Source organism: Astatotilapia calliptera, chromosome 5, assembly GCF_964374335.1.
Source record: "Astatotilapia calliptera chromosome 5, fAstCal68.1, whole genome shotgun sequence".
Classification (NCBI taxonomy): domain Eukaryota; kingdom Metazoa; phylum Chordata; class Actinopteri; order Cichliformes; family Cichlidae; genus Astatotilapia; species Astatotilapia calliptera.
Genome location: NC_137426.1, coordinates 34,939,634 through 34,953,329, shown reverse-complemented (window position 1 = coordinate 34,953,329; position 13,696 = coordinate 34,939,634). Strand labels below are relative to the sequence as shown.

General features: G+C 41.1%; 1 non-coding gene across 1 annotated transcript; it reads right to left on the bottom strand.

Annotated features, from left to right (window-relative positions):
- Positions 1-7,496: 7,496 nt before the first annotated feature.
- On the bottom strand, positions 7,497-7,579 carry trnal-uag (transfer RNA leucine (anticodon UAG)). Its single transcript has one exon. It is a non-coding gene; the product is annotated as a tRNA-Leu (tRNA).
- Between the last annotated feature and the right edge of the window lie 6,117 nt (positions 7,580-13,696).

Genomic DNA, 13,696 nt, shown 5'->3' with positions numbered 1-13,696 from the left:
GAGCAGAACGCTGATCATTTTATTAAAGATGAAAGACTTTAGACAGTTTTTCAACTCTCAGTAATGCCATAGTGATCGTTTGATATATGGACCTGCAGCGGAGTTTAGGCCCAGACACGGCTAGTGACGTCAGACTTAACGACCCGATAGAAAAAGAGAGCAAACCTTCAGTGTAGTCTTCACTCGGGCCCACCACAGTGCTGCAAAAGCAGCAGTACAAAAAAAGGATTTGTTTTCCACACAGCGCATTCACCGTCTGCAGTGATATAAATGCACATATTAAAAAAAATATTAAAAAAAATATGATGACACACTGAAAACCATCAATATCTGCGGTGCCTACTGATACAGAAAAATAAAACAAGAAACAAAACCGACAGCTGCAGCAGTCACAGTCTGTCGAATTACACTAGTTTAACACAAATTAAAACACACTGATGTGTCCGGTCCTTTTACCCGCAGCCAGAAATCCACTTGGCAAAGCAGCAGCTCGGTACGCTGGACAGTAAAACACAGCATGCATATCCCTCAACTGTATTGGTTTCGTTACCTGTCCACAAGTTTGCGTCACACCCTAATAAATGTGGGTCAGTGGCGGTGAAGTCCACTACTCTCACAGGAACGCAGTGTTTCCCACCATTCTAACAGAAGTTCAGTGGGACCCGCATCAAGCTTTCATAGAAAGGAATTAAAAACACCAACTTGCCCAGCTTGGACCAAGCACTCACAGTTTCAGGTTTGTTAGAGAACAGCTAATTGCCCACACCTGAGCTTATGAAAGGGGCAAAAACCCGCTCCGCCCACCAGGAGTGGTTCCCAGACTCAGGTCTCACCTGGATGTTAAACTTTATTGTTACACCTGGTAGAGCAGCCACACTGATCATTTTATTAAAGATGAAAGAATTTAGACAGTTTTAACTCTCAGTGATGACGCAGTGTTTGTTTGACTTTGGGACCTGAAGCAGAATTTGGACCTAGAAACAGCTAGTGACATCAGACTTAAAGACCGGATCAGAGATGACCCTTCCCACTTCACCATGGCAGCCATTTCTAGGTTGTTGTCTATCCTTTACTGTTAAAGAAAGGGGAAAGAGAGCGCATTTCCTAATACCAGAATTTATAGCCCTGTTTTTCTCTAGCATAGTCAGCCTTGAAGTTTTGTACCTTCTGGTGCCGTCACCAGTCCAGGGAGATTACAGATTACACAGATTACAGCTGTGTAAAGGTTGTTTTTATTGAAAGGTGAAAACTGAGAGATAACCCAACTGATTAGGTGATCCCCAATGACCATGAATAAAGTTGAATAAATGACTGCTCAAAGCAGTAGTTTGTGACACCAAAAACAGAGAGTATTACATCTCATGCAGTGAGCATGCAGGCTGTACAAACATCATTGGTGTTTTTCAGTCAAGGTCAGTCACAGCCCATCAAAGCAAAACCTACCGGCCTGTTTAACTTCCTGAGGCTTCAAATAAGGAACACAACGATTTGAATCATGGTCTCCTGGATGACAAACCTGCCTCACTAACTTCCTAATGTAGCCTTCCGGGTCTCTAAAATGGGGCTGTTACCTCTCTCTGGCCAGTATTTCCATGGCTTCCATGGCTATGTGTTCCAAATTTACGATAAAAAGAATATGTATTTGGAAAATGCCCTGTGCTGTACCCAACTCCCATCTATAGCTGTTTTTCCTTCCACTCCTTGTTATATCTCCTGAACTTTTCCTGTCCTTCTCTCTCTCTCTGCCTTAGCTCCTATCTCCTCACCTCCAACCCACCATTACCACAAGCCACACCTCTCTGATTCATCGCAGCCCCTTTAGCTGTGTCATAAGAAGGCGGCTTTATCTTCATCATTATCACCATGTTAATTCCAGAGTCTTATCTTCCTAAATAAAGTGTGCGGCTTTGTCTCTTTGTGCTGACATCCCCGGGCTGCTCTTGAATGTAGCTCATTTCTATCTTGCTCTGCTTTGCATTGAAATGAACCAGTTTTTTGGAGACGACCACTAGTGTAGCTTGCATCAGCTCCATGCAAGCTAATAGGGGTATCAGCACTTGCCTGCATCAGAGAACATCAAAGCGAGCAATTCCCTCTGAACAGAGAATCCGAGTGCACACAGCGGGCAAGCATGCAAAAACACACACTCAGGCACACACACACAGACGGGTGCATACAGCGGGCATGAGGGAAGGGGAAGCTTCCTGTTATCATGCAGCATTTCCATATATGTTAATAGCACTCTTGTTATTGTGCAGAAACGGCCAATGGTGTGATGAAGTGATGAGCTGTCCTGGCTGCAGGGAAGAGGACTGACAGGGTTCGAAAACATTACAGTCTGTAATTTTTTTCTTTTTTCAGGCATTGATTTTCCTCCAAAACACACACAAACTGTAGAAGCACATACAGAAAACGCAACCACACAATTGATTTCCCGCCATTGTCCGTGTTAGTGCTGATATGAATGATGTGTTTGATGTGAGGCGAATCATTGATGTTTCTGCTAACACCACATGATCACCCTGTGAACAGTTTCATTTGATGCCACTTCTGAAAAACCTGCATGGGAACTGGGTCATGAAATTTCAGACTTTCAAACAATCACACTCCAAAGCTAGATGAATGGTACTTACTGCAGGCACTGCTTTTGACCAACTTACTGATGTGCTATCGTGTGTGATCACTGCTTTTCCATCTGTACACATCCGTGACAAACAAAACACATTAGAGCTATCACAGTACTGTAATCATATTTGCTGAAGGAGCTTTCTTCCCCCGCATTTGTTGTATAATTTGATTTGCTTGGTGAGTGGTCACAGAGCACTGCTCATTATCATCTGAATAATTCATAATGAATTATGTTTGTAATTTCTGCCTAGATATCAGATCTCTTTGAGGTCACAGAACTAATGTATCGATTGGTTAACATCTTTTGAGCATATGTTTTTCTAAAAGTGGCGAGTCCATTATATCAGCATAAAGGATTTCAACCAATGCCGTGCCACACATGGACTTCCAGTAGAGGCTCTGATTTAGCAGCTCTGATATAACATCAAACACCTCCTACTCATAGACAAACAAATAACATGCTGACAAATAAAGACATCAGATCCAAAAAGAAAAGCGTATACTGCAACAGAAAGGCTGTGGATAGCAGTTTTGACCTTGAATTTGGATGATGTGAATTTTGAAGTATACAGTACAGATAATCGAAGTGCTGCCTGTGAAACCAAGTTTTGTTTGTTGATTTCATAATCAACATCTTATGGTACAAATACAGAGTGTTCTGGGGCTAATTACTAAATTATTAAAGTACCATTACACACTCCAGTGTGTGAGTACTGGCGTGGCACTCCATGGATTGGACTTGTATGTCCAGCACTTTCCACAGATAGCTAATGAATTTGGAGGCCAAGTCAACACCTCAGACTCATTGTTGTTCTCCTAAAACCATTTTTACTTTAGAATGTGCCAAGGTGCATTATCCTGCTTAACAAGGTTAAATGGAATAATGTTGCTATTAAAGGGTATACATGGCAGGACCCAAGGTTTCCCAGGAGAACATTGTACCTTTGCTGACTTGCGTTCGTCCCATAGTGCATTTTGGTGTAAGAAAACATGAGTCATCAGCCCAGGTCACCATCTTCCATTGGTTCGTGGCCCAGTTCTAATGTGAAAATTCCCATCGTTGGGATCAGATTAGTCTCTAACTTTGCAGCAGCTTATGCATGCAACAAATTGTGACCAACTGTGGATTCTTTATCTTTCTACGAGAACCACCACTAACCGTTTTGAGACATTTGAGCTACAACTGGTCTGTTGGATCAGACCACATGAGCCAGCCTTCGCTCCCCATGTGCATCACTTGGTTGCCCATGACCCTGTTGCTCTTCCTTCCTTCGACCACTTTTGATAGATATTGACCACTGCAGACTTGGAACACCTCACAAGAAATGCACTTTTGGAAATGCTCTGATCCGTTTGCTCAAATCACCAGATTTTCCTGCTTCTAGCACATTAGCTTTGAGGACAAATTGTTCATAATGTTATGGGGGTTACTTCCTAGCATCAAAATATTGTAACTCTAAAGGTACAACAAGGTATTTTATTTTCTGGAAACAGTGCTAGCCACTGTGCCACTGTGCTGCCCTTAATAATAACAATAATAAATAAAAATAATAAAAAGTCTCAAAATGTTGGTCTACCTTACACTCAAAATTTTAAAATCACTGATGCGGGATATAAGAAAACCATAATCCTAATCACACGAGCCAAGGTGTGAAAGCGAGTGTGGGTCACAATCAGCCAAGGTTTTGGGTGAACCCATTGTGAAATCTAGCCCCACGCTATCATGTGTTTTACTGAGGTCAAAGGGCCCACGATGTGAGTGACCCCCTCCCCCTTAGACTTCAAGCTCCTTAGACTTCTTGACAGGAACTTGTGGTCTTGCTGACAAACCACTGATAATTGAAAACATTCATCCATCCATCCATCCATTCGCTTCCGCTTATCCTTTTCAGGGTCGCGGGGGGCGCTGGAGCCTATCCCAGCTGTCATAGGGCGAGAGGCGGGGTACACCCTGGACAGGTCGCCAGTCTGTCGCAGGGCCAACACACAGGGACAGACAACCATTCACACTCACATTCATTCGCACATTCACACCTAATGGCAATTTGGATTTTCCAATTAACCTATCCCCACAAGCTGCATGTCTTTGGACGGTGGGAGGAAGCCGGAGTACCCGGAGAGAACCCACGCAAACACGGGGAGAACATGCAAACTCCACACAGAAAGACCCCGGCCTGATGTTGGATAATTGAAAACATTATAACCAGATTTTATTTGCTTCATTTGTGTGGTATCTAAATATTTTTTTCAGTTTACAGTTTAAAAGTATAATGCTACATGCTGTAGCTAAGAGGGGTTTTATGGTGCAAGCAGTGTCCGATTTTTTAGGTTCTTCTGACAGTATGTCAGAGGAAGTCTAAATAGCTGCTCTTGCTGATGTGGTTCAGGCACCTGATCAAGATGTCACTCAGATGTGTCCCTGTGGAGGTATTCCAGACTGATTAGCAGGAGACACTGAAAAGGCTGCAGACATCATACTGCATATTTCATCTTACCTGAGGATCCCTTAGGATGGAGCTGGAGGCTGTGAGTGAAGAGATTTCTGGACTAGAGTGATTAGTCTGCTGTCACTGCATTTGGAATAAATGCATGAATAAGTGGGCAACACAAACAAGCTAGTACTTAGCTCTACTTAGCTTACCTAACTTGCCTAGCTGTTGTTGTAAAACCAAATACATCTCACAAATACTATAGCTTTACCAAGAGTTAAAAAATGATATACTTAACACAAATGCATCTGTTCAGCCTTATGTAGAAAAGAATGAACAGATCCTTGGTTTCAAAAGCCAGCACTGTCTACTTCAGCAGGAAAAAACAAACAACACAATGCTTAATTTATGATTCTGTCTGTCAGTGTAAGGATAAGGATCTTTAACCTTTAACTTTTAATGAGTAAAAGTGCTCCAATGCAGTTCTCCAAAATTCCAACTGCATTTTCCTTGACGTGGATGATATTTTTCTTTCTTTTTGGCACTCGGTTTCACTTCAACTTCAACTCTTCTCTGCGACTGGGTGATGACCTAACAGTACAAACATATTTTAAAATTGTTAAAGTTTCCGCCTGACCATGAAATCAAAACAGTGAGCTGGAGTACACTACAAAGCTCCATCCAGTTAACTACAGAACTGAGAGATAATTCTGTTTCGTCGTTATTATGAGACACTATTTTTATGTCACACAAAAGCATTTGGTGGAGTGGTAGTATGAAAATTTTAATTAATGCGGCCCTAATTATTGCATTGGAGAAGCTTCTGTTTTGAGAGTATCCTAGTGCTGCCCTTCCCAAGTTGAATTTTCTGATGTGTGCAGATCTTCACATCGGCTCCTTGTTATTGCTACGTGGCATGAGTACAACCCAAACAACTCAGCAGGCAGCTTCTTTTTTAAAAGTGATTTAGAAATTGGGCTAGTACCTCTGGGACTCTCAAGAGTTTATATGCTGTGTTAAAGATTCTCTTTCTTCTATTTCATTGATTATCTACATTGACCGGCCGACATCAAAGGTTAATTTAAGGTTGATTCCAATCAAGCAACCCATATGGAAAAGAAATATTAAAAACTTATATGATTTACTCATGAAAGTGGCCACTTTCTCATTGCTTTCATATATTGTTTTAGGAAGTATCCAAAACATACAAGTTTCATTTATATAATTTTTCAAGGGATCTTATATCTGTTTTCACTCTTGTATGCTTTTCATACAAGTTTCACACAAGACAGATACAAACTTTATAAGATTTATATATATCTTTTCCATATGGGAAAACACAGTGCTGCACATAAACAAATGTGATAGCGTTAAATGCATTTATCATCCCTCGATGAAAGGAGGTTTCATAATTAACATATTTATATCAGACAGACAAAGACAAACAAAATTTTAAATACATTTCATGGATTCATTAAACTGTCAACGATGGGCAGGTGATTTCAGAGAAAACAGTGTTAAGTAAAATCACACCCATCTCATTCAACTCTTTAAAGGAAAACCGTGGTGATGTTTAGTTAGTGAGAGGAAGGCTACCTGGTTGCAGGGTTTAATTAAAACTTTTGTGACTTAATGTAATTTATTCTGAACAAACACGTGAATAATTGGATGAGTGCAGCTTTAAATCTGTTACTGTGTGGCAAACATTTACACAGTGATTAGAATGAATTCATCAGCATACATTCCTTATTTGGCAAACACTTATGGAGACACTTTCGGCCCAACAAAGTGACACACAAAGCTCATTGTTATGAAACAATTGGTTTGTCCTCACAAAAGATACAAATTTATAAAATGAGGAGATACCTTTTTTCCTTTTTATTACACATCCTAAAGTTGTGGCTAAGTTACAGACTGTCTCTGTGCTGACACGGGAAGATGTAACCAGTCAGCTAGGCCTCTCAATTCACTGACCTGGACCTCTCTGCCTTTTTTATGCTGTTGGTGCCTTTTGGAGCATTTTTAATGGAATTCTCTGACAGTACGGCTTGCTCTCTGTTACACACTGTCCGAGTACATACTGTGCAGTGCAACCTCATAGTTTATATGGATGCAGCAAGACTCTACCCTCCAACCTAATCACTAATTCTGGCTCCAAAAAAAGAGAAAAAAGTTCACATACTCGATATATACTAAAAGTTCAAAGACTTCAAAAACTCTGTGTGACGTTCCTGTCTCATCTTTTCTTTACAATCAGTATAAAATAGTGCATAAGCCCATTGCAGGGAACATTGCCTGTATAAATTACAATACACTTGCAAATGTGTTTTCTTTTGCATGCTTAAAGTGAGTATCCTGAGGACTAAGTTACAACTGATGATGAGACAAGCTTTATTAATCCCAGGGGGAAATTGAGTTAACATAGCAGCAGAAATTTCCTGTCAGGAATGGGATTTGAACCCACGCCTCCAGAGGAGACTGCAGCCTAAACACAGCGCCTTTGACCACTCAGCCATTCTGACACTTGATGATGACCTGTAGCACCTAGCTCCGAGTCCTAATTCTACACCAGTGTTTTACAGAGATTATTTGCTTTGTCCTCTGATTGCCAAGATTCATCACTGACACTGACTTCACAGTGTTAACCATGCACAGTAAATGCAAAGCACATCATGAATGTTGATGTGCAGAAATCTGCTTGCTCATCAGTGCTCCTTCCATTCATGTAGTCCTGCAGTAGTTCCAGTACATCCATTGTGCAATATAACACAAGTGTTACTGCAGTCTTTAAAGTTCTGATACATATGACTGTTTCAAAGATTGCCAAAATGATCGCTATAACCAGTAATGTCACTGGTTGTAATTGGTGATATAATATATTCACAGTATTTGAACTGAATCATATTAATGATCTGTTCTGTAATGTTATTGTGGACTTGATAAACCAATGATGATCATTTCAGTTTTTGCCTCAAAATCCAGGGAAAGGGTTAGTGACGCACCACTAATCTTTAAGATATGATGTGAAAACTGATATGTGAGCACAGGCGTCTTTGTGATTCCTCAGATTTCATTTTAAAAGCCTGGCTTCAGTACAGCACTTCGCCATACACATTATGTCACCAGGTCTCCTAAATATTTACACACATGGGTCAGAGTTTCTGAATAAAAGACATGACCTAATGCCAAGGTTCAGTTTGCAGAGCCCCTTCATTGCATGAGATGTGGTGCATGGCTCTTTCAGTTGTGTCACATGGGTCCCTGACTTTTCAGTACAAGGAAAATTCAACAGATTCTTTTCTCTTTTCAGTATTAACACTATGAACTGTTCACATATGACACGGAATCCAGGTGACTATGTGGAGTGTTATGTTTACTTACCTGTATTTCATTTCAATTTCTATATGTATGTTTATTTTGTTAGTCTGTGTGTACTTTATGTATAATATATGACCTGTTTACAGAGCTACACAATTAAATCGTGAATATATGCATATTAAATGATGTTTGGGAAAAATGGTGCATAGACAATATATTGTCAAACTCACTGTCTGCACTGACAATCACTGGAAGCTTTTCATGTTACTCAACAGTCGTGACACCAGACGAATTCATATTTACCATTGAGTAAACAATATTATTATTAACTCCATTTTGACACAGTGATTTTTGCTTAGATGTGTTAAGTTATCATTAACGTATCTATCTGCTGTGTTTATTCAGTCCTTTTTAAATTGTAAGGCATAATTCATACACCTTTCTCTTCTTCTTATTATTACAGAAATTATTTGGTGTCACTTATTAATCTGAATGTGCTTGGAACCAAGTAAATATGGAATCAACTTTCCATTCTTTCCACCTAACTGCTATTATCTGCTATGGCAGGTAAAGCAGCTCAGCCCCTTAGTTATCCCTGCATATCAAAACATTTTGGTCAGTTTCTGTTCCAATATAAGAGCATACCAGTGCACAAAATAAGGTCCATGAAAACACGGATGAGTTAGTTTTGGTGTGGGAGAACTCGACTGGCCTGTACAGAGTCCTGACTTCAAGACCTAGATAGAACACCTTTGGATTGAAGTAGAGCAGATACTGCGAGCTAGGTCTTCTTTTCCAATGTCATTGTCTGACCTCACGAATGAGCATTTGGAAGAATGGTCAAAAATTAAAATGAATGGTGAACTTCTTCTTTTCTTTTCTTTTTTTTTTGCCTGTCCCGTTTGGCTCTTTTGCCATCAGAATTGTTGTCTAAAGGCGAAGAAAGATGCCCAACGGATTTACTTTACCAAATTGACCATCCCAGCCTTGCCGTAATGGTCCATTTGATTCACCTTTTATTGTTTATTTTATTTTCACTTACTGAATACGGGACAGACTTGACTGGGGGAAAGAAGGGGAGAAAGAAAGAGGGAAAGAGAAACAGCTGAGAAGAGTGACGGGGGAGAAGGGCAAAAGACAAAAACCAACAGAACGGGCAGAGAAAAAAAAAATGCATATATCGATCACCTGGATCACCTGCTGAGAAAGAAAAAAGAAAACAAGCAGACGAGAACAAGAGTAATAGAATAAACAACATCACAATGATATATGGGAATATGACAGTAAATACTAAATATTAAACATTATTGTGCAGCACATAAGATCAACAGAACACAGTGTGCTTTGAGGTAGGAGCCAAAAAGGGTGTAGTTTGTGGGTGTGATCACCCGTGTGTACACCTGTGAGCATGGATGTGCTTGTTTTTTTTTTGTTTTTTTTTTAAAAGGTTCCTTCATGTAATGATCTGCTAGAGGGTGTGGGGGGGCCACAGCCCCGTCCTCCAGGGCATGAAGCAGGTATGGAGGAGATCAAAACTCCAGACATCCAGAGGCCCCCAGAACACAAGAGACCAAGGAAGACCAACAGAGGGGCAGCAGACCAACAGAGGGTGAACTTCTAATGGTTAGTGAAATCTCATTGTGTAGCTTTAAGCTAAACCTTTTCTTGTTGCCATCTTTGTATTTAGAGCTGAAAAATGAAACAAACATTGAAATTGACAAAATTCCTGCTCATCTCATTGCCGCTCATTCCAAAATTGAGTTAATCCCTATAGACCGAATAGCCATATATACAGTAGTCATACATAGAATTGTTTTGGGTAGTTTCCCCCCAACTCATAAAAACTCTGAATGGGGTGTATTTTTTAAATTCATACACCTAGATAGTAATTGAATAAGAGATGTTGCTTTGTTGTTTGACAGGTGTCCCAATACAGGTAGCTGGCATCTGCTAGGCCTCATCCACTATTAGTCATTAATCTGGACCTGCTCACTGTGTGTACTGCTGGATCATTCTACTTTTCATGAGCAGTATTTTCCATGAGCATCTTACTAATACTATGGCTCATGGTGTGGTACAAATATCCCAGAATTAATTTCAATTCAGTTGTATTTATGTTACACCAAATTACAACAACAGCCACCTCAAGGTACAACTAGAACAAATATGTTGATTAGTTTGTCCTTGTGTTGCATCCAGAGTTTTTGAGACTAGTGCACCTGGCCTATGAACCACCTTGAAGTTAACGGGCTGCAAAGCCAGATACCACTTGGTGATCCAGGCGTTGGTACCCTCTGCGCATGGTCTGAGCAGAGGGTGAATGAGTTTCCCAGGAGGTAATACAGGACGGAGTCGACTGCCCACTGGATATCCAGGCACTCCTTTTCGATCATGCAGTATTTTCCTTTTTGGTCTGTCAGCTGATGTTGAGGACCGGGCGGTGGACCCCTTACCTGCTGGGACAAAATGGCCCCCAGCCCTCTGTTCGAGGCATCTGTCTGCAGAGTAAAAGCGAGGGAGAAGTTAGGTGTGTGGAGCAGTGGCTCCCATTTGCACAAATGCCGCCTGGCACTGCTCCATCCACTGGACCAGATCTGGGGGAAACCTTTTGGGTGAGATCAGTCAAGTGGCTAGTCAGCTCCGCAAAGCCAGGAACAAACCGGCGGTAGTACCCAGCCAGCCCCAGGAACTGTCTCACCTCCTTTTTGGTGAACACATCTGTAACGCAACAACATCTACCCTCTGGGCCTGTGTGAGATGGTTATCACAATGGAGGGAGGTGGGAATGGTGGAATTTAGCAACTCCAGCCCCAACTCATCTCTCTCCCCAACCAGGCTCACCAGAGAAGCATTTTCAGTTTCTCTCCATGCTTTACGAAGTTTGAGGTGATATATCTGTAAGGCTCCTGCCCTGTCCGACCGTACCACCTCATAGTCAATATCACCCATCCGCCGTTTGACCAGGAAGGGTCCTTGCCACTTGGCGAGTAACACTAAGTTGATAGGCGGGAGTAATAAAAGCACTTTGTTTCCTGGCGAAACCTGCCTGAGTCTAGCCCCTCTGTTGTACAGGCGCTGTTGCCGTTCCCGGGCCTGGAGCAAATTTTCCTGTGACAACCTCCCCATTGTGTGCAGCTTTGCTCTCAGATCCAGGACGTATCTCACTTTTAGCTGGGGTTGGACCTTACCCCTAGTTTTCTTTAATCAGTTCCAACACCCCCGTGATTTTCAGTAATTCACTTCAAGCACCTCCCGAGTGATCCGAATTGCGTTCATCCTTTTGAATGAACTTACGAATCATGGGCTTTAAAGTCTTATTCAGCTGCTCCACCAACCGATCAGTCTGAGTGTTGTAGATGCTGGGCCGAACAGATTTAATGCCCAAAGATTTGTACAGCATTTTACTGTGCGAGATATGAATGATGTTCTGTAGTTGGTCAGTATCTCTTTCGGGAATCTGATTTGAGAGATGACCCGAAACAGCACCTGCGCCACACTCTTTGCAAAAATGGTGCGCAGTGAGACTGCTTTGGGATTTGGCTTTATATAATCCACCAGAACTAACACAAAGCCATGTCCATGTGCACTCCAGTCCATGCTAATATGCTTAAATGGGATCTCCATTAACAGTAATGGGCGCAGCTTAACCAGGTAAACCAGCTGACATTCCGGGCACGATGCGCACCATCAGGGAACAACTGGGTGTGTTCCTTCTCTGTGCGAGTGTCACGACTCACTCGGTAAAGCCAGTCATGAATTAATTCAAAATGCGGGTAGGTCAGCGCTGCTTCAGGGCGCATCAAGTCATCATAAATTTTTATCATTCTGTCAAAGGCTGAGCGTAGGCTGTCGTCACGAGATGCCCAAGTGGAAAATCTTCTGAATCACTGAGAGATGGCAACACCACTTTTTCTACTAAACAAAACTAATACTTACACTAAAATATCCTTTAGTTAACCAAATTGAAGATACTGGCAGCCATAACAGATCCATATAATTTATAGTTTCAAAAATACAACATGATAGCCAAAATGCTAATGCTCATGTATGTATGATCTCCAAACCAATGGGTAATATTATGGGGGCTATATCTACCTTTTATCTGGCTAAGGATGTTTGTCCCTGAAGTGTATCCTGCCTTTTTGACTCTAATGGGAACAACATTTACAAAATGAACATCACCATTAACATCATCAGACAAAGTGTTTGCTAAGGTCAGAGAACAAGGGTAATCTTCCTTCTCTGAGACTTCTGCACTCAACTGACACCAGTTCAACTGCTTATTAACGATATCTAAAGAAAGCTCATCTAAATACATGTAAACAAATTTACTAGCATTTTTTGTAGAACCCCGAACCACTGAATATGATCTTTAAAAACAATTGTCAGCACAGAAATGTAATATTTCCATGTTGATGCAAAGACCTGTTTTAGGCTCTTTAACACTGAACTAAGAGCATCTCATTCTTCTTTTCTCTATTAACTAGCGCTGGGCGATATGGCCCAAAATTCATATCTCGATATTCTTTAGCTGGATGGCGATACACGGTATATATCTCGATATTTTGTTAAAGCCATAAAGTAAGAACAAAAAGAGAGTTCTTACTCTCACTGTGTCCCAGATGTCACACAGGCTCTTTTATTAACATACAGCACAGATGTACATGAAAAAATTAGTCAGAAATAAATTATCAGCATTTATTAAATAATAATTATCCATAAATAAAATAAAGCAATGTTGTTTTTGTATATAACAAAACACTCACAATTGTGCAGTCAAAATGTAAACTAAACGCTGAGCATAATAACAAAGGCAGATTTTGCAGCTGCTCTGTTCCCAAGTTCTACTGCGTGACTGACAGCCTGGAGTTTGAAATCCGCTTCCTAACTGTGTCTCTTACAGGTGCCATTTGTTGTCCTTATACGCACACAATACGGTAATATTATGTTGAAGCACAGTATGCATGTCTTGCGAGGCTCCTGTCTACGCCAGTCATAATGCTCCGACAATCCATCAAGTGGTGCGGCTTGGTAGCTTAGCAAAGTCGTACTAAAACATTTTTGACAAATTGCTGAGCGCCGTGGACCACATAAAATCGGTTCGCGGTCAGTAAGCACAACCAGAATTCCTACATAAGGCACATCGTCGATTTTTGAGAAAATGAAAGGATTTTAGTGTACGATTATAATCCGAAAAATACGGTATATTTTTTTTGAGTTTTGTAAGTTGATTTGTTTTGGGGCAGGAAGCTGGGAGACTTCGCGGTCTCGGATACAGCACGCAGTTTCACACACTCTTCATTTTGCACTTCATGCCGCTG